Source organism: Protomyctophum bolini (genome assembly GCF_963924005.1).
Source record: "Protomyctophum bolini genome assembly, chromosome: 3".
In the NCBI taxonomy this organism is placed as follows: domain Eukaryota; kingdom Metazoa; phylum Chordata; class Actinopteri; order Myctophiformes; family Myctophidae; genus Protomyctophum; species Protomyctophum bolini.
The window spans coordinates 1,517,211-1,537,145 of NC_137864.1; positions in this window are offsets into that span (position 1 = coordinate 1,517,211).

Consider the following 19,935-nt stretch of genomic DNA (forward strand, 5'->3'; position numbering starts at 1 on the left):
ACCCGCCACATTGTTTGCTTCATTTCCTATATTTAATGCGGATTGCATTCACACCTGCACCGAATCGTAATCAAGTGCGATTGGAAGCGAAGCGAAACCCCCGTTTTTGCTCGGAGTATAATGCGGTTCTTTGATACGCATTACGATTCGAAAGAGCCTTCACACCTGCCAAACGAAGTGCACTTTCTGAAAATGCGCAGCAGGATTCGTTTTAATCGCAGCAAAGCTCTCTGGTATGAATGTGACCTACGTAAGGTTACATTTACCCAAGTGCACCAAGTCTCTGTGCGTAGAGATGCTCCGCCATATCGGCCCGATATTCACTCTGATCGGTAATCGGCATTTATTTACCCTGTCTGTGATCTGGAGAAACTGATCTTTTACATTACACCATTTAAGTGGTATGAATGTCAATCAGATATATAGTGTAACATCATTTTGCATTTCTGTGACAGGCGTCACAGCAGGGCCTAAACGTTCTCCCCTTCCTCCCCACACATAGGAACAGTTTTGACGTGGGTTTTGAGTAATCATTTTGGAAATATAAAAATTTGCAACATTTCACAAGATCGGTATCGGCCGAAAAACAATCGGTGATCGGTATCGGTCCCAAAAAACCTGATCGGAGCATCCCTAGTACATACGTGTGTGTGTGTGTATGTCTGTCAAATTTGACACACATTCTACACCACCACAGGGAGTGCAGTGCCCAGTGTGGAGTCTGTCGGATAGCCAGTTGTCCAGAACCAGCACAAAAGCCTCTGCCTGGGCTCGGGACCTGATCAGTGATCACCCCTATAGAGGAGGTGGCCTGACATGACAGCACTTAATTTTGTAAAGCAGGAAAACGACAACCCAGTTTCAGAATACGGTGCTGGATCCAAAAAAAACGACTAAATGAAGAAAAAAGTGGAATGTCAGCACACAATGTAATTCTGCTCCCCGTCTTTTTTTATTTCAAGCTATAAACACAACAACGTTTCGCCCCCTCCGGGCCTTTCTCAAGTTACATGGGTATGGCCTTGAAAACCTTAAATAGGTGGAACATAACTGGGTGTCGTCATTCAATCAATTGCTAAGCCAATAGGCTGTATGTGAAGATCCACTCCAGAGCAATACAAATACATCAATTAAAGGACCACTTCACCACTTTTCAACCTATCTTCATATAATAGGACAAATAGGTCCTCACTAATAATCATGAAAAAATGTCACGATTTCTTTCTACTCAGTCTGTGTCTCATAGGAGGGCTGTGGACAGTTTAGAAACCGTCTTCCAGTGACATCATCATTATGCAATTTTTTTAAAAACAAGATTTCTTTACAAAAATGTTTAGATTTTCATTATCGTGAGAACGATGGCTTCCATTTTCGCATTGCGACTTTTCAGGACTAGAAAGCCTGCAGTTTATATTAGCTTGTATTCCCCATCGATGATGTCACTGGAAGACGGTTTCTGAACTGCCCACAGCCGTCCTATGAGACACAGACCGAGTAGAATAAAATTGCGCCATTTCTTCATGATTATAAGTGAGGACCTATTATGTGAAGATAGGTTGAAAAGTGGTGAAGTGGTCCTTTAAGGGGCCATACACTCACGAACAATAGGTTTAAAATACAATACATACACCAAAACATAATACATATATATATACAATATAATAGGAATACACAGAGATAATAATAAGCGGCATGTCAGGCAGTTGTATTACAGGAATGGTTTGATATCTAGGTCCAAATTCATACCAAAAGGTTTAAGGGTTCTTAATTCATATATCCAAAATGCTTCTTTTTTCAGCAGGAGAGAAATTACTCCCAGTCTCCTCCCCTACGTGGTTTTTCCACTTTTTCTATTGCAATGTATCTTAAAGCAGACACATTATGGCCAGCTTGCACAAAGTGAGTCGCCACTGGACTGCGCATATTCTGCGTTCTGATATCACTCCGATGTTCGGTAATGCGCGTTTTGTAGGTGCCAAATCCGATCTCACCACTAGAGACCTAATATTTGGATCTCGTTTGAATACAACTTGTGGTGGGGCAGCTGAGTATATCCACACGTCTTAAATTGTTACCTTTCAGGATTCCATAAAAAAAAGGCAAAATCAGCAGATCAAAATGCGCCGCTTCGCGCCACGTTTGCATGTGTGCGTGCGCTGTGGTGGTATGATAATGAAGGGAGGTGCAGCGAGCTGGAGGGACGGGCCATACGGGTGAAGAGGTCCGTGAAGAAGGTGAAGGAGAAGAAGAAGAACAACAGGGCACCCAGAGGCCCCAACAAGGGCCACGCCGAGGGGAGGAAGGGGCCACCGGGTAAGGCGGCCGGGGGGGGAAGGGCCGCCTTACCCCGGCCTCACAAGAAGAACCAGACCGGGGCGGAGAGATTAAGCAGAGGTCCGGCAAAGCCTTCCTCGTTCCGAGGAGAGATGGCCAAGCCCGGTGAAAAGAAACAGAAGCCCGGTAAAAAACCCCAGCCGAACAAAGGTCTGAAGAAGAAGAAGAAGAAGCCGTAGAGAGCAGGGAAGAAGGTCCATAAATGTGTGAACTCACTGCTCCAGTCTTCTGCTGGATTCTCTAAACTGCTTGATTTCAAAGATGAGCCAAATCGATGCCACATCTACAAGCTCGTAGCTGCAATTGTTTTATTTGTTTAACCCATTTAGACCTGAGGACGATTCTACAAAATGTCTTCTGAATCCTGACAGTTTTCTCGAAAAACCGCATGATTCTATGTCAGTCGTTCTCAAACATTTTCATGTCAAGGACCCCCCCCATCTGAAAATATGTTGTTCCAGGAACTCCCCCAGAAGCTTAGATTTGAGTTAAAAATAATTCGCTCTGAAAGAATATATATTCAAAGATTTGTGCCACATTTTTCACGATTTTTAAAAAATAGCTACAAGCTCATGGTGGCGCGCTATGAGCTTGTAGATCTGCTATTTTTCAATGGCTAAATTCTAACACCAAAATGTTCAACAACTGTTGAACATTTTCACCAAGAACAGGGATGGAAAAGTCGTAAGTGGTTAAAACTTGGCTGCACAACTGCCGATCTTGACCAAAAAGTCGAATGTCCAGTATATTGGCCTAATTTCAAGGACCCCCGGACCCCCATAACTCAAGAGTACACAAAATGTACACACAGGTCCACATAGCCAGCAATCTACAGTTACCGGTAGTTTAAGGTGCTGTAAGTGATGTTCTTTGGTTAAAATATGAAGGCTCTAAATCCTGATGGTAATCAATGCTATTATAATAATCAATGCTATATATTGCTCACTAGCAATATATAGCTAGCAGGAATCTCCCTGTCTCTCCTGCTCTTTGGTAGACATACCAATTTCATCCATTCGGAAAAGGAGATTTATCAGCTTCATGTTCCAGTTCAATTTATTGTTTAATCACTTCCGATTTCACTTCTTTATCCTGTATTCTGTATGAGATCAATTGGATAGAATTTGTATCCCGACTTGAAAATGTATTTTCTGCTTAATTTTGAGCGGGAACCCATTTTGGTGTTTTAACTAAGCATTATGTTATACTTTAGCTATTGAAAAATAGCAGATCTACAAGCTCATAGCGCGCCACCGAGTGGCGCGCTACAAGCTTGTAGGTCTGCTATTTTTGAAAAATCATGAAAATGCGCCACAAATCTTTGAATATATATTTTTTTTCAGAAGACCTGGAGAGACATGGAGTCTCCTGTTACTGAACAAACACTATGGCAGTGATAAAACCATTGGAATTTAAAGCACCATTCACACCGAGTACGATAACAATAATGGTATGGTTTCCCCACAACAAACAAAGTTTCACTTGTTACCAAAACTCCCCAAATTCTCCCTCTTGACTTGGCCCTGTGTATTCAAATGTATGTAAATGTCCTGCATAGAAAAGTGTAAACTAAAGGTATACTTTAGTAAACGTACAAAATAATGTGTTGACCTCAACATTTTGAAGGGATGTACCAAAAGAAGGCCAGCAGACACCTTGAATAACGTTTAGGTGAATGCTACACTTCTTTTGTTTGTTCTTTAACTAAGCAAAATAAGTCTTCAAATGAAACTGTGTGTGTATTCTTGTACTAAAACGTATGTACATTAAAGTTAGAATAGTTCTCAGATTACCGTAATTGTTCACTTGCAAAGCTAACACTATTGACTTCACCTTCCACAGTTTTTTCATAAACAATTTGCCAAAAGAGCATTTCTGTTTTTGAGGGCCTCCTATATACAGCTTTTTGTCCTTAATTCGTGTCACAATACATCAGACAGATTTGGCACGTTCCCATATGAAGTTGCATTATTCTACATCATGCAATGAAAGGAGAATTTACGTCATATGTAGAGGAGCAAATTGGCTATTTTGTCCTAACACAAACATTAAATACCATTGACAATGAATGGAAAATGTACGTCTTATGCATGGACATGCAAATCGGCTTTTCTAAACACAGTGCAACTGTTTTAATTCAGCTCGGGGATTATATACTCTGTCTACTGTATATATCACAAATTCAGTCATATTACATGATCATGGTGAAAAGATATATAACATAAGTTGACACATTCATGAAGTATAATCATTTTTTATTGGATGTATGACGACGAGCGCCCCTATATTGTAATATTAACCGGAAAACATGGAAATGTTTTAAATTTACAGATTTTTTGATTATTTTAAATACTATACCTGAAAATCTATTGTACTATACTGTGTATATGAAAACCTATAGTGTTGGTTTTCTTACAGATTTTGGCACATTCCCATATGAAGTTGCATTACGATAGTCTACATCATTCATTGCATGGGGAATTAGCCATTCACATAAAGTACACTTACACTTTTGATAAACTTCATTTGATATATAAGCAATTAAATCAGAACTCTGATTTAGCAAGGAAGACCAATTAGTGGTATTGTATTTGAAATATTTCAACCTTGTGATGTTTAAATTTGTTTAATTGGTGTCATTGTAATGTTTCAACCGCGTGTCGTTTAAATGGCCTCTCAAGGCCTGGCGCCTGGGTAACTGGGTTAATGAAAAACAACACTGTGTAGTCTGTCTGCTAATTAAGGGACTGTCATTCCATTGCTGTCGGGTGAAAACCTTGTATGTCCAAAACTGTGCGACACTCTTGAATGATGAAGTAGGGCATTCATTTACGGGGGTTGAAATATTGAGCCTACCAGAAACGCATGTTTTTTTTTTCAGTCTGGCCGCGGGAATCCTAGACTCGCCAATAAATAATGGCGAAAAGGTTAGGTAAGAGAAAAGTTGATTCAGAATGCAGGGTATTTAACCCGCAGTCACAGTGGTCAAATTATTATTTTTTTGTTCAATGCAAAGACAAGGCTGTTTGTCTAATCTGTCAAGAGGCGGTGGCGGTATATTCAAAGAATACAATCTGCGCCGACACTATGAATCCCGTCACAAAGAGAAGTATGATAGCTTGCAAGGCCAAATGCGAGCAGACAAGCTCTCAAAGCTAAAAAGTGGACTGTTAACTCAGCAGAATACTTTTGTACGCCAAGCTCAGCTGAACCAGTCATCCGTTCAGGCCAGCTTTCGGGTTGCTCAACTGATAGCAAGCAGCGGTAAACCTTTCACTGATGGAGAGTTTGTTAAGAAATGTTTGAATGCTGTCGTGGAGGAGGTGTGTCCCGAGAAGACAGATGTCTTTAATGCCGTGAGTCTGTCGGCGAGTACAATCACCAGGCGCATTGAACCAATCGGGGGCAATGTATGTATGCCCAGCTGCAGCAGAAGACGAAGGATTTTGATTATTTTTCATTAGCACTGGACGAGAGCACGGACGTGCAGGACACAGCACAGCTGCTCATTTTTATTCGTGGAGTTAGCGCAAACTTTGAGACATGTGCGAGGAGCTGGCAGCCCTCCAAAGTCTAAAAGGGACTACGACGGGGGAGGATATTTTCGGCAAAGTATGCCAAACAATGGAAGAGTTGGACCTGGACTGGTCAAAGCTGGCCGGCATCACGACTGACGGGGCTCCTAGTATGGTGGGCGCGTCTCGGGGTCTAATAGGTCTATGAATAGGACGCATGAAAGGGGAAATGGAAGAGTGGTCTCACCGCCCCGCCCACTGTCCACTGCCTAATTCACCAGCAAGCACTGTGCTGCAAAGTGTTGAAGTGGGAATCTGTCATGAAAGTTGTGGTGTCATGCATAAACTTCATCAGAGCAAAGGGACTTAAACACAGGCAGTTCCAACAATTCCTGTCTGAACTGGAGTCTGCGCACAGCGATGTGCTGTACTACACAGAGATCCGATGGTTGAGCCGGGGCAGAGTTTTGAAGCGTTTTTACGAGCTGCTACCCGAAATTAACACATTTCTTCTTTCAAAAGACAAAGCGGACGTCCCAGAGCTGATTGACCCAGAATGGAAATGGCACCTCGCATTTTTAACAGACGTGACAGAAATGCTGAACAGCCTTAACTTGCAGCTACAAGGCAAGGGGAAACTCATTTGCGACATGTATTCTCATATAAAAGCATTTGAGGTGAAACTAGCGCTGCTTTTGGAACAAGTGAAAAAGCACAACTTCATCAATCTCCCTGCTACCCAAAACCTCTCTGCAGAGAACCCAGCGGTCCCGTTCCCAGATGAAAAGTGTGTGGAAGCGCTGGAAATGCTGAAGGCGGAGTTCAGTGTGCGATTCCGCGAACTACATGTTTATGCAAAAGAAATACGTCTTTTCCAGAACCCCTTTGTTGCCGACATCGACGAAGCCCAGCCTTCTTATCAGTTTGAGTTGGCCGACAGAACTGTGACGTGCTGAAAGACGCAGTCTCATTGACTTCTATGCCGCCCTCCCAAATGACACATACCCCAACAAAAAACGCAATGAAGATGTCAACACTTTTTGGCAGCACGTATATCTGCGAGCAAACATTTTCACACATGAAACTCCTGAAAACTCCGATGAGATCAAGATTGACAGATGAACATATGCATCAGTTTCTGAGACTGGCTGTAACTAAAATGGAACCTGACATTCAACTTCTCACCAGCCAGATGCAGGCCCACAGTTCACACTGATGAACATGCATAGGTAAAAGCTCACTTTTCTGACTTGAATGAGTCATTCTGAGTATAAACAAATATAATCATAATAAAATATACTGGGATAAAATCCATCTCCACAACCATACTGGTAGTGAAATGTATTGTGCTGTGTTGGTGCTGTATCACTTAGTTCTGTTTCTCAGCCTGCTTGCTTTGTGGCTTTCACAGGGAAGTTGATGAGAGAGAGCTGCAAACAGCGGTGTCTACAAGCCTACTGGAACCTACAAAAGGATTTATTTTAAGCAACTCAACAACTTTGAGAGACTGCATATGAGTCTTTAAGTAAGAGATTCTGCTCTGACAACTAAGCTGAACTTTACCTGTTAAGATTGTGCACGGCACAACAGAAAGTTAATATTCAATGGACTTTTTGGCAAATAGTGTTATTATATATTTCCTGACTTTATTTTTTCCGTGAAGAATTAACCCAGAGAGGGTTATTTGGTTATTTATTTCACAAATAGTGTTGTTTATTTCCTGACTTTTTTCTGTGAAGAAGTACGTGCAGTTATGCAGCCTGCTGCATGTACAGTACAAGCACAATGTGTGGCTTTCTGGAAAACAATAAATGTTTACGTTTAGGTTCCCCTGCGATCGTCACACTTTTTCTGTTACAAACTGACCCCGGCCCCCATCAGAGAAGGGAAAAGTTATGTGGCCCTCAGGAAAAAGTTTGTGGACCCCTGCGTCGCAGTCCCGCCCCCTGCCAGGGCCCAGGAAACGATTCTCCGTTCATTTTACTCATAGACATTTCAAAAAGTATTTATTTAAAGACGTTTACATGACAGCAAACACCATTTTTTGGGCCGAGCAAATAATTAGAAAGAAGAAAAAAGAAAACGGCAGGTTACAACACATTTTTTGTTGTTTTTCTTCTTTGTAATTATTTGTTTGGTCCAAAATATAGTGTTTGCTGTCATGAGTTGTCACGACTCGAGTTGGCTTTGTCCGCGGCGTATAGTCTTTAAATAAATACCTTTTGAAATGTCTATGGGAAAAATGCATTGGGAGTCATTTCCTGGGCCTGGCGTGGTCATGAAAGGGGGTGGGACTGCGACGCTCTATTGGAAAGTAACTAAGGTCACATTCTCACCTAATACTTCGGTAGACTCAATGTGTATGGGCGGAGAATTTGGATATTTAAATATTTGCATATTTAATTTGACCTTTATCAATGTGTTCCATTCATAAACTAGCCTACACAGTGAAATCTATGGTGATAAAATTATACTCATAACGTGCATGTGTCGTGTCGTCTGGGACTGGACCCCCCCCTCTCTCTCGCTCTCTCACTAAACGCACGCAGCCACACACTGTTCTTTTGGGCATGGAGGCACAGCTGCTGAACCCACTGATATAACAGACAGCAGCGCAAAATGTTTACACGTTTATTGAGATGAAAGTTCCTACTCCCCAGTCCCCACACAGTGACAGCATTCCATGTTTATGGCACGCACAGACAGACAGAATATTCTGTAGGCTATAATACTATTACACTGCACTGCAGTGTTTGTGTTTTCTTAAGCAATTGATTAATGTACTCGTCCTCATTTCGATCAGGGCTTCAGTCTCCTCATTCGACCACGTCTATCCACGGTAACAGGACATCTTTGCGCTGCGTAAAATATGCCTTCTCCGTCTCCAACTGTGTTCAGCTCCTCACCCGCCACATTGTTTGCTTCATTTCCTATATTTAATGCGGATTGCATTCACACCTGCACCGAATCGTAATCAAGTGCGATTGGAAGCGAAGCGAAACCCCCGTTTTTGCTCGGAGTATAATGCGGTTCTTTGATACGCATTACGATTCGAAAGAGCCTTCACACCTGCCAAACGAAGTGCACTTTCTGAAAATGCGCAGCAGGATTCGTTTTAATCGCAGCAAAGCTCTCTGGTATGAATGTGACCTACGTAAGGTTACATTTACCCAAGTGCACCAAGTCTCTGTGCGTAGAGATGCTCCGCCATATCGGCCCGATATTCACTCTGATCGGTAATCGGCATTTATTTACCCTGTCTGTGATCTGGAGAAACTGATCTTTTACATTACACCATTTAAGTGGTATGAATGTCAATCAGATATATAGTGTAACATCATTTTGCATTTCTGTGACAGGCGTCACAGCAGGGCCTAAACGTTCTCCCCTTCCTCCCCACACATAGGAACAGTTTTGACGTGGGTTTTGAGTAATCATTTTGGAAATATAAAAATTTGCAACATTTCACAAGATCGGTATCGGCCGAAAAACAATCGGTGATCGGTATCGGTCCCAAAAAACCTGATCGGAGCATCCCTAGTACATACGTGTGTGTGTGTGTATGTCTGTCAAATTTGACACACATTCTACACCACCACAGGGAGTGCAGTGCCCAGTGTCGAGTCTGTCGGATAGCCAGTTGTCCAGAACCAGCACAAAAGCCTCTGCCTGGGCTCGGGACCTGATCAGTGATCACCCCTATAGAGGAGGTGGCCTGACATGACAGCACTTAATTTTGTAAAGCAGGAAAACGACAACCCAGTTTCAGAATACGGTGCTGGATCCAAAAAAAACGACTAAATGAAGAAAAAAGTGGAATGTCAGCACACAATGTAATTCTGCTCCCCGTCTTTTTTTATTTCAAGCTATAAACACAACAACGTTTCGCCCCCTCCGGGCCTTTCTCAAGTTACATGGGTATGGCCTTGAAAACCTTAAATAGGTGGAACATAACTGGGTGTCGTCATTCAATCAATTGCTAAGCCAATAGGCTGTATGTGAAGATCCACTCCAGAGCAATACAAATACATCAATTAAAGGACCACTTCACCACTTTTCAACCTATCTTCATATAATAGGACAAATAGGTCCTCACTAATAATCATGAAAAAATGTCACGATTTCTTTCTACTCAGTCTGTGTCTCATAGGAGGGCTGTGGACAGTTTAGAAACCGTCTTCCAGTGACATCATCATTATGCAATTTTTTTTAAAACAAGATTTCTTTACAAAAATGTTTAGATTTTCATTATCGTGAGAACGATGGCTTCCATTTTCGCATTGCGACTTTTCAGGACTAGAAAGCCTGCAGTTTATATTAGCTTGTATTCCCCATCGATGATGTCACTGGAAGACGGTTTCTGAACTGCCCACAGCCGTCCTATGAGACACAGACCGAGTAGAATAAAATTGCGCCATTTCTTCATGATTATAAGTGAGGACCTATTATGTGAAGATAGGTTGAAAAGTGGTGAAGTGGTCCTTTAAGGGGCCATACACTCACGAACAATAGGTTTAAAATACAATACATACACCAAAACATAATACATATATACAATATAATAGGAATACACAGAGATAATAATAAGCGGCATGTCAGGCAGTTGTATTACAGGAATGGTTTGATATCTAGGTCCAAATTCATACCAAAAGGTTTAAGGGTTCTTAATTCATATATCCAAAATGCTTCTTTTTTCAGCAGGAGAGAAATTACTCCCAGTCTCCTCCCCTACGTGGTTTTTCCACTTTTTCTATTGCAATGTATCTTAAAGCAGACACATTATGGCCAGCTTGCACAAAGTGAGTCGCCACTGGACTGCGCATATTCTGCGTTCTGATATCACTCCGATGTTCGGTAATGCGCGTTTTGTAGGTGCCAAATCCGATCTCACCACTAGAGACCTAATATTTGGATCTCGTTTGAATACAACTTGTGGTGGGGCAGCTGAGTATATCCACACGTCTTAAATTGTTACCTTTCAGGATTCCATAAAAAAAAGGCAAAATCAGCAGATCAAAATGCGCCGCTTCGCGCCACGTTTGCATGTGTGCGTGCGCTGTGGTGGTATGATAATGAAGGGAGGTGCAGCGAGCTGGAGGGACGGGCCATACGGGTGAAGAGGTCCGTGAAGAAGGTGAAGGAGAAGAAGAAGAACAACAGGGCACCCAGAGGCCCCAACAAGGGCCACGCCGAGGGGAGGAAGGGGCCACCGGGTAAGGCGGCCGGGGGGGGAAGGGCCGCCTTACCCCGGCCTCACAAGAAGAACCAGACCGGGGCGGAGAGATTAAGCAGAGGTCCGGCAAAGCCTTCCTCGTTCCGAGGAGAGATGGCCAAGCCCGGTGAAAAGAAACAGAAGCCCGGTAAAAAACCCCAGCCGAACAAAGGTCTGAAGAAGAAGAAGAAGAAGCCGTAGAGAGCAGGGAAGAAGGTCCATAAATGTGTGAACTCACTGCTCCAGTCTTCTGCTGGATTCTCTAAACTGCTTGATTTCAAAGATGAGCCAAATCGATGCCACATCTACAAGCTCGTAGCTGCAATTGTTTTATTTGTTTAACCCATTTAGACCTGAGGACGATTCTACAAAATGTCTTCTGAATCCTGACAGTTTTCTCGAAAAACCGCATGATTCTATGTCAGTCGTTCTCAAACATTTTCATGTCAAGGACCCCCCCCATCTGAAAATATGTTGTTCCAGGAACTCCCCCAGAAGCTTAGATTTGAGTTAAAAATAATTCGCTCTGAAAGAATATATATTCAAAGATTTGTGCCACATTTTTCACGATTTTTCAAAAATAGCAGACCTACAAGCTCATGGTGGCGCGCTATGAGCTTGTAGATCTGCTATTTTTCAATGGCTAAATTCTAACACCAAAATGTTCAACAACTGTTGAACATTTTCACCAAGAACAGGGATGGAAAAGTCGTAAGTGGTTAAAACTTGGCTGCACAACTGCCGATCTTGACCAAAAAGTCGAATGTCCAGTATATTGGCCTAATTTCAAGGACCCCCGGACCCCCATAACTCAAGAGTACACAAAATGTACACACAGGTCCACATAGCCAGCAATCTACAGTTACCGGTAGTTTAAGGTGCTGTAAGTGATGTTCTTTGGTTAAAATATGAAGGCTCTAAATCCTGATGGTAATCAATGCTATTATAATAATCAATGCTATATATTGCTCACTAGCAATATATAGCTAGCAGGAATCTCCCTGTCTCTCCTGCTCTTTGGTACACATACCAATTTCATCCATTCGGAAAAGGAGATTTATCAGCTTCATGTTCCAGTTCAATTTATTGTTTAATCACTTCCGATTTCACTTCTTTATCCTGTATTCTGTATGAGATCAATTGGATAGAATTGGTATCCCGACTTGAAAATGTATTTTCTGCTTTAATAACCCATTTTGAGCGAGAACCCCTTTTGGTGTTTTAACTAAGCAATGGCATTATGTTATACTTTAGCTTTTGAAAAATAGCAGATGTACAAGCTCATAGTGTGCCACCGAGTGGCGCACTACGAGCTTGTAGGTCTGCTATTTTTGAAAAATAATGAAAATGCACCACAAATCTTTGAATATATATTCTTTCAGAAGACCTGGAGAGACATGGAGTCTCCTGTTACTGAACAAACACTCTATGGCAGTGATAAAACCATTGGAATTTAAAGCACCATTCACACCGAGCACGATAACAATGGTATGGTTTCCCCACAACAAACAAAGTTTCACTTGTTACCAAAACTCCCCAAATTATCCCTCTTGACTTGGCCCTGTGTATTCAAATGTATGTAAATGTCCTGCATAGAAAAGTGTAAACTAAAGGTATACTTTAGTAAACGTACAAAATAATGTGTTGACCTCAACATTTTGTAGGGATGTACCAAAAGAAGGCCAGCAGACACCTTGAATAACGTTTAGGTGAATGCTACACTTCTTTTGTTTGTTCTTTAACTAAGCAAAATAAGTCTTCAAATGAAACTGTGTGTGTATTCTTGTACTAAAACGTATGTACATTAAAGTTAGAATAGTTCTCAGATTACCGTAATTGTTCACTTGCAAAGCTAACACTATTGACTTCACCTTCCACAGTTTTTTCATAAACAATTTTTGCCAAAAGAGCATTTCTGTTTTTGAGGGCCTCCTATATACAGCTTTTTGTCCTTAATTCGTGTCACAATACATCAGACAGATTTGGCACGTTCCCATATGAAGTTGCATTATTCTACATCATGCAATGAAAGGAGAATTTACGTCATATGTAGAGGAGCAAATTGGCTATTTTGTCCTAACACAAACATTAAATACCATTGACAATGAATGGAAAATGTACGTCTTATGCATGGACATGCAAATCGGCTTTTCTAAACACAGTGCAACTGTTTTAATTCAGCTCGGGGATTATATACTCTGTCTACTGTATATATCACAAATTCAGTCATATTACATGATCATGGTGAAAAGATATATAACATAAGTTGACACATTCATGAAGTATAATAATTTTTTATTGGATGTATGACGACGAGCGCCCCTATATTGTAATATTAACCGGAAAACATGGAAATGTTTTAAATTTACAGATTTTTTGATTATTTTAAATACTATACCTGAAAATCTATTGTACTATACTGTGTATATGAAAACCTATAGTGTTGGTTTTCTTACAGATTTTGGCACATTCCCATATGAAGTTGCATTACGGTAGTCTACATCATTCATTGCATTTGCATGGGGAATTAGCCATTCACATAAAGTACACTTACACTTTTGATAAACTTCATTTGATATATAAGCAATTAAATCAGAACTCTGATTTAGCAAGGAAGACCAATTAGTGGTATTGTATTTGAAATATTTCAACCTTGTGATGTTTAAATTTGTTTAATTGGTGTCATTGTAATGTTTCAACCGCGTGTCGTTTAAATGGCCTCTCAAGGCCTGGCGCCTGGGTAACTGGGTTAATGAAAAACAACACTGTGTAGTCTGTCTGCTAATTAAGGGACTGTCATTCCATTGCTGTCGGGTGAAAACCTTGTATGTCCAAAACTGTGCGACACTCTTGAATGATGAAGTAGGGCATTCATTTACGGGGGTTGAAATATTGGCAGCGTAGCATTGGTTCGACCTCCCGTTAGATCGACCATTACTAACCATATCTCTAACCCTAACCCTAACCCTAACCGCAAGCACGGGAGCAACGCCTAAACCTAACCGCAAGCACGGCCCTAACCCTAACCCTAACCCTAACCGCAAGCACGGGAGCAACGCCTAAACCTAACCGCAAGCACGGCCCTAACCCTAACCCTAACCGCAAGCATGGGAGCAACGCCTAAACCTAACCGCAAGCACGGGAGCAACGCGGTCGAACTAACGGGAGGTCGAACCTTAGGGCAGCCCCCGAAATATTGAGCCTACCAGAAACGCATGTTTTTTTTTTCAGTCTGGCCGCGGGAATCCTAGACTCGCCAATAAATAATGGCGAAAAGGTTAGGTAAGAGAAAAGTTGATTCAGAATGCAGGGTATTTAACCCGCAGTCACAGTGGTCAAATTTTTTTTTTTTGTTCAATGCAAAGACAAGGCTGTTTGTCTCATCTGTCAAGAGGCGGTGGCGGTATATTCAAAGAATACAATCTGCGCAGACACTATGGGTCGATTCATACTCCTATTTTAGAGCCGAATAAAAGTCGGTTCGGCGCTGTAAAGCCTACAATTTGACGTCATTTGAGGTTCGGGGGGGCGGGTACCGTCCTAAAGTCGGCTCTTCGGTGCTACTGAAATTTTCTGACGAGCCGAAATCATTTCGGCACTACAGCGCCGAAACAGGAGTATGAATCGGCCCTATGAATCCCGTCACAAAGAGAAGTATGATAGCTTGCAAGGCCAAATGCGAGCAGACAAGCTCTCAAAGCTAAAAAGTGGACTGTTAACTCAGCAGAATACTTTTGTACGCCAAGCTCAGCTGAACCAGTCATCCGTTCAGGCCAGCTTTCGGGTTGCTCAACTGATAGCAAGCAGCGGTAAACCTTTCACTGATGGAGAGTTTGTTAAGAAATGTTTGAATGCTGTCGTGGAGGAGGTGTGTCCCGAGAAGACAGATGTATTTAATGCCGTGAGTCTGTCGGCGAGTACAATCACCAGGCGCATTGAACCAATCGGGGGCAATGTATAGTATGCCCAGCTGCAGCAGAAGACGAAGGATTTTGATTATTTTTCATTAGCACTGGACGAGAGCACGGACGTGCAGGACACAGCACAGCTGCTCATTTTTATTCGTGGAGTTAGCGCAAACTTTGAGACATGTGCGAGGAGCTGGCAGCCCTCCAAAGTCTAAAAGGGACTACGACGGGGGAGGATATTTTCGGCAAAGTATGCCAAACAATGGAAGAGTTGGACCTGGACTGGTCAAAGCTGGCCGGCATCACGACTGACGGGGCTCCTAGTATGGTGGGCGCGTCTCGGGGTCTAATAGGTCTATGAATAGGACGCATGAAAGGGGAAATGGAAGAGTGGTCTCACCGCCCCGCCCACTGTCCACTGCCTAATTCACCAGCAAGCACTGTGCTGCAAAGTGTTGAAGTGGGAATCTGTCATGAAAGTTGTGGTGTCATGCATAAACTTCATCAGAGCAAAGGGACTTAAACACAGGCAGTTCCAACAATTCCTGTCTGAACTGGAGTCTGCGCACAGCGATGTGCTGTACTACACAGAGAACCGATGGTTGAGCCGGGGCAGAGTTTTTGAAGCGTTTTTACAAGCTGCTACCCGAAATTAACACATTTCTTCTTTCAAAAGACAAAGCGGACGTCCCAGAGCTGATTGACCCAGAATGGAAATGGCACCTCGCATTTTTAACAGACGTGACAGAAATGCTGAACAGCCTTAACTTGCAGCTACAAGGCAAGGGGAAACTCATTTGCGACATGTATTCTCATATAAAAGCATTTGAGGTGAAACTAGCGCTGCTTTTGGAACAAGTGAAAAAGCACAACTTCATCAATCTCCCTGCTACCCAAAACCTCTCTGCAGAGAACCCAGCGGTCCCGTTCCCAGATGAAAAGTGTGTGTAAGCGCTGGAAATGCTGAAGGCGGAGTTCAGTGTGCGATTCCGCGAACTACATGTTTATGCAAAAGAAATACGTCTTTTCCAGAACCCCTTTGTTGCCGACATCGACGAAGCCCAGCCTTCTTATCAGTTTGAGTTGGCCGAGTTACAGAACTGTGACGTGCTGAAAGACGCAGTCTCATTGACTTCTATGCCGCCCTCCCAAATGACACATACCCCAACATAAAAAAACGCAATGAAGATGTCAACACTTTTTGGCAGCACGTATATCTGCGAGCAAACATTTTCACACATGAAACTCCTGAAAACTCCGATGAGATCAAGATTGACAGATGAACATATGCATCATTTTCTGAGACTAGCTGTGACTAAAATGGAACCTGACATTCAACTTCTCACCAGCCAGATGCAGGCCCACAGTTCACACTGATGATTGATGAACATGCATAGGTAAGCTCACTTTTCTGACTTGAATGAGTCATTCTGAGTATAAACAAATATAATCATAATAAAATCCATCTCCACAACCATACTGGTAGTGAAATGTATTGTGCTGTGTTGGTGCTGTATCACTTAGTTCTGTTTCTCAGCCTGCTTGCTTTGTGGTTTTCACAGGGAAGTTGATGAGAGAGAGCTGCAAACAGCGGTGTCTACAAGCCTACTGGAACCTACAAAATGATTTATTTTAAGCAACACAACAACTTTGAGAGACTGCATATGAGTCTTTAAGTAAGAGATTCTGCTCTGACAACTAAGCTGAACTTTACCTGTTAAGATTGTGCACGGCACAACAGAAAGTTAATGTTCAATGGACTTTTTGGCAAATAGTGTTATTATATATTTCCTGACTTTATTTTCTCCGTGAAGAATTAACCCAGAGAGGGTTATTTGGTTATTTATTTCACAAATAGTGTTGTTTATTTCCTGACTTTTTTCTGTGAAGAAGTACGTGCAGTTATGCAGCCCTGTAGTGCTGCATGTACAGTACAAGCACAATGTGTGGCTTTCTGGAAAACAATAAATGTTTACGTTTAGGTTCCCCTGCGATCGTCACACTTTTTCTGTTACAAACTGACCCCGGCCCCCATCAGAGAAGGGAAAAGTTATGTGGCCCTCAGGAAAAAGTTTGTGGACCCCTGCGTCGCAGTCCCGCCCCCTGCCAGGGCCCAGAAAATGATTCTCCGTTAATTTTACTCATAGACATTTCAAAAAGTATTTATTTAAAGACGTTTACATGACAGCAAACACCATTTTTTGGGCCGAGCAAATAATTAGAAAGAAGAAAAAAGAAAACGGCAGGTTACAACACATTTTTTGTTGTTTTTCTTCTTTGTAATTATTTGTTTGGTCCAAAATATAGTGTTTGCTGTCATGAGTTGTCACGACTCGAGTTGGCTTTGTCCGCGGCGTATAGTCTTTAAATAAATACCTTTTGAAATGTCTATGGGAAAAATGCATTGGGAGTCATTTCCTGGGCCTGGCGTGGTCATGAAAGGGGGTGGGACTGCAACGCTCTATTGGAAAGTAACTAAGGTCACATTCTCACCTAATACTTCGGTAGACTCAATGTGTATGGGCGGAGAATTTGGATATTTAAATATTTGCATATTTAATTTGCTGCGGTTTGCCTTCACACAGCTGTCATCCGCAGCAATTGTAAACGCAGCAGGGGGGACCTTTATCAATGTGTTCCATTCATAAACTAGCCTACACAGTGAAATCTATGGTGATAAAATTATACTCATAACGTGCATGTGTCGTGCCGTCTGGGACTGGACCCCCCCCCCCCTCTCTCTCGCTCTCTCACTAAACGCACGCAACCACACACTGTTCTTTTGGGCATGGAGGCACAGCTGCTGAACCCACTGATATAACAGACAGCAGCGCAAAATGTTTACACGTTTATTGAGATGAAAGTTCCTACTCCCCAGTCCCCACACAGTGACAGCATTCCATGTTTATGGCACGCACAGACAGAATATTCTGTAGGCTATAATACTATTACACTGCACTGCAGTGTTTGTGTTTTCTTAAGCAATTGATTAATGTACTCGTCCTCATTTCGATCAGGGCTTCAGTCTCCTCATTCGACCACGTCTATCCACGGTAACGGGACATCTTTGCGCTGCGTAAAATATGCCTTCTCCGTCTCCAACTGTGTTCAGCTCCTCACCCGCCACATTGTTTGCTTCATTTCCTATATTTAATGCGGATTGCATTCACACCTGCACCGAATCGTAATCAAGTGCGATTGGAAGCGAAGCGAAACCCCCGTTTTTGCTCGGAGTATAATGCGGTTCTTTGATACGCATTACGATTCGAAAGAGCCTTCACACCTGCCAAACGAAGTGCACTTTCTGAAAATGCGCAGCAGGATTCGTTTTAATCGCAGCAAAGCTCTCTGGTATGAATGTGACCTACGTAAGGTTACATTTACCCAAGTGCACCAAGTCTCTGTGCGTAGAGATGCTCCGCCATATCGGCCCGATATTCACTCTGATCGGTAATCGGCATTTATTTACCCTGTCTGTGATCTGGAGAAACTGATCTTTTACATTACACCATTTAAGTGGTATGAATGTCAATCAGATATATAGTGTAACATCATTTTGCATTTCTGTGACAGGCGTCACAGCAGGGCCTAAACGTTCTCCCCTTCCTCCCCACACATAGGAACAGTTTTGACGTGGGTTTTGAGTAATCATTTTGGAAATATAAAAATTTGCAACATTTCACAAGATCGGTATCGGCCGAAAAACAATCGGTGATCGGTATCGGTCCCAAAAAACCTGATCGGAGCATCCCTAGTACATACGTGTGTGTGTGTGTGTACGTCTGTCAAATTTGACACACATTCTACACCACCACAGGGAGTGCAGTGCCCAGTGTCGAGTCTGTCGGATAGCCAGTTGTCCAGAACCAGCACAAAAGCCTCTGCCTGGGCTCGGGACCTGATCAGTGATCACCCCTATAGAGGAGGTGGCCTGACATGACAGCACTTAATTTTGTAAAGCAGGAAAACGACAACCCAGTTTCAGAATACGGTGCTGGATCCAAAAAAACCGACTAAATGAAGAAAAAAGTGGAATGTCAGCACACGATGTAATTCTGCTCCCCGTCTTTTTTTATTTCAAGCTATAAACACAACAACGTTTCGCCCCCTCCGGGCCTTTCTCAAGTTACATGGGTATGGCCTTGAAAACCTTAAATAGGTGGAACATAACTGGGTGTCGTCATTCAATCAATTGCTAAGCCAATAGGCTGTATGTGAAGATCCACTCCAGAGCAATACAAATACATCAATTAAAGGACCACTTCACCACTTTTCAACCTATCTTCATATAATAGGACAAATAGGTCCTCACTAATAATCATGAAAAAATGTCACGATTTCTTTCTACTCAGTCTGTGTCTCATAGGAGGGCTGTGGACAGTTTAGAAACCGTCTTCCAGTGACATCATCATTATGCAAAAATTCTTTGACAAGATTTCTTTACAAATATGTTTAGATTTTCATTATCGTGAGAGCGATGGCTTCCATTTTCGCATTGCAACTTTTCAGGACTAGAAAGCCTGCAGTTTCTATTAGCTTGTATTCCCCATCGATGATGTCACTGGAGGATGGTTTCTGAACTGCCCACAGCCGTCCTATGAGACACAGACCGAGTAGAATAAAATTGCGCCATTTCTTCATGATTATAAGTGAGAACCTATTATGTGAAGATAGGTTGAAAAGTGGTGAAGTGGTCCTTTAAGGGGCCATACACTCACGAACAATAGGTTTAAAATACAATACATACACCAAAACATAATACATACAATATAATAGGAATACACAGAGATAATAATAAGCGGCATGTCAGGCAGTTGTATTACAGGAATGGTCTGATATCTAGGTCCAAATTCATACCAAAAGGTTTAAGGGGTTCTTAATTCATATATCCAAAATGCTTCTTTTTTCAGCAGGAGAGAAATTACTCCCAGTCTCCTCCCCTACGTGGTTTTTCCACTTTTTCTAT